The sequence below is a fragment of the Lolium rigidum genome, chromosome 4, assembly GCF_022539505.1.
Source record: "Lolium rigidum isolate FL_2022 chromosome 4, APGP_CSIRO_Lrig_0.1, whole genome shotgun sequence".
In the NCBI taxonomy this organism is placed as follows: domain Eukaryota; kingdom Viridiplantae; phylum Streptophyta; class Magnoliopsida; order Poales; family Poaceae; genus Lolium; species Lolium rigidum.
The window spans coordinates 159,640,967-159,643,610 of NC_061511.1; the positions used below are offsets into that span (position 1 = coordinate 159,640,967).

Genomic DNA, 2,644 nt, shown 5'->3' on the forward strand with positions numbered 1-2,644 from the left:
TCATCCTGCAGCGAAAATGTCTTATCCAGCGCCCATCTGTCCTCACCGTTGTTGTTGTCGGGTTTCCGGACCCAAACAACAAGCATGAGTTTAACTGCGCAAACCAGACAGAGCTGGGTACGACTGTGTGGAGGCCGACCTTCCCAAAGGGAAGTCGGGCCAGCAAACGCCCGACGCGTGGCAAGCGTATACGCGTACATCTCTGTACTTCCTCCCGCGAGTCAACTCTCTGCGGCCGCGCAGCCTGCGAAGCGAGCCGCGTACGTCCCCGCACGTACTCGCGCGCGTAGGTCGTCCGTGCTTCGCGGTTCCACACGTACTCGCCCCGCGCTACCTTCATGCAATTGATTAGTACTTTCGTGCACGTTGTTAGTACTTCCGACACAACACACGAGTACAGTTACGTATAACAGACGAGTACAGTTGCGTACAACACACGAGTACAGTTGCGTATAACACACGAGTACAGTTGAACACACAGACGAGTACAAGTACAGTCACGCACACGAGCAGGTACAGTCGTGCACACGAGTAGTTACAGTCACGCACAACACACGAGTACAGTTGAACACACGAGCGAGTACAAATACAGTCACACAGACGAGCAGGTACAAACGCGCATACGAGTAGGTACAGTCGTGAACACAGGCAAGTACATGTACGGACGTACAGTGGCGCACACGAGCAGGTACAGTCGCGCGTAAGTACAGGTACAGTCCCGCACACGGGCGAGTACAGTTAGCGAGTAAAGGGAAAAATTGCACCAAATACACTAAAAACAGAAGTACTTATCAGTTGAAACACGAGTACAGTTAGGTACACACCACAGGTACAATCATAATATTATTGGAAGTACGAAAAAAATGTACCTCCAAACCTATCAACATGGGATCTAGTTTTGAAGATCTCTACGCGAGGATCTCAAAAGTGAAAACGGTTCGTAATTTGGACTTACGGTGCTCAAAATATTTCATTTTGAAAAAAAAACGAATCTAGAAGAAAAAGGGAAAAACTGACACAACCCAGTCTTCTCTCTCCTCCCCCATCCCCACCTTGCTTCCCCTTGCGACACGTGGCGAGCAGGGAGACCACTTCCCAGAAATTTTCTGGCACCACAGCGCGCCACTTGTCGCGTGCGGAGCGAGTTGCCTTCCCTTCGCGAAGGTTAGCCTTTTTTTAACGAATTCGGACAGAGCTGCCCATCTTTGGTCTCGCCAGGCTTAAATTCATCTTGCCATTCAGTATGCAGCGGCGGCTCGATTTGAGAGAATTGCAGCGTGGCTGTGTTCAGCACGCGGATGTTGGCCCCACTAGGTAATGTCCAATAAACAGAGCCGTTCACCAGCGTACCATTCAGAGAGCTATATCCGTCCTCCGAAAATGGGAAAACCTTCCACTCTCTGGTGTCTGATGAGAAGACGGCGGCTTGCGCCCCCCAGATTTCGTGAGAGACAGAGACAACGTGGAAAGGCCCTGTGGAACTCAACGTACATGTCGCAGCAGATCTCGTCCGGCGGCACAGGGAAGAGATCCAGGGACCGCGTGAGGGGATCGTAGACGGCCATTTTCTTGATTTCCCAGTTGACGAGGACAACAAATCCGTCGCCGCAGTATTCCATTGACCATTGGGGATCGGGGGCATTGTCGTCTTCGGGGAGCAGGGTAAAGAAGACGTCCGCGCCGCGGATGGCGGCGGCGTGGTCCCGGTTGGAGTGGCGGCGGATGGGGGCGATGACGGGTATAGATGGATCGTGTATGTCGAGGAATACGCCGAGGAGCGGTGGAGGGTGGAGCTCGCGGAAGCGGCGGCGGAAGGCGGGCGACGAGCGGACGGCGCGGAGGAAGGCGGGGCTGGTGACTGCCGCGCGGACGAGGCTCGGGAGGGAGGGGAGGTGGAGAAATACCTCGCGCAGGAGGTCGTCGCCGAGGTCGCTTAGGGCTTGTTTGGTTACTCGAATCCCGACGGGTTCCCGGCCTTTTCCTGGGGAGATTTTTCCCCTAGTCCGGAGGTCGGGAATAGAATCCCGGTGTTTTGCTCCTGTTTCAGTCTATTCCCGGCCGGGAATCTTTTCCCGGGGAATTTCGGGCCCAACAACCAAACGAGCCCTTATGGTGGTGGCAGCGGCTGGCGGTGGCGGGGATTTCTTCTTGAGCGGCGGCGGCGGCGGTTGTTGAGAGGCCATGTTGGATGTCGCGACACTAGGAATGAGGAAAGGAGGCGTCTTTATTTCGTTTGAAGAAAGCAAGCAACCGGCCCAGTATGCAACAATGGACCCCAAGCGAGCCCGTCCAAAAGCCAGTAATCCACCGACAGTAGTATTGCTGTTCCATGAAAAATACTGTTCGCATTTTAGTTGAATTGTTAGCGATTCAATGGAGATTTAATTCATTGATAGAAGTAGTATAGAATTATACTTAATCCTGATAAAGTTTGGAGGATACTCAGCCACGAGTTCCCTTTTACTATGAGAAGCATCTTTTGCACACAATTGTGCTGCTATATTTGTAGATCTATGAAGAAAATGAAAAGGAAAGCTAATAAAACTCCCACTAATCTCCTTGGTTTCACCTATGATAAAGGGAGTTCAGAGAGGTGAAAGTTGCTATCATGCCTGCGAGTCAGTCTCCAGAACAATGCATTTCG

General features: G+C 52.3%; 1 pseudogene; it reads right to left on the reverse strand.

Moving 5' to 3' along the window:
- Nucleotides 1–1,165: 1,165 nt before the first annotated feature.
- LOC124647709 lies at nt 1,166–2,183 on the reverse strand (annotated as a pseudogene).
- Between the last annotated feature and the right edge of the window lie 461 nt (nt 2,184–2,644).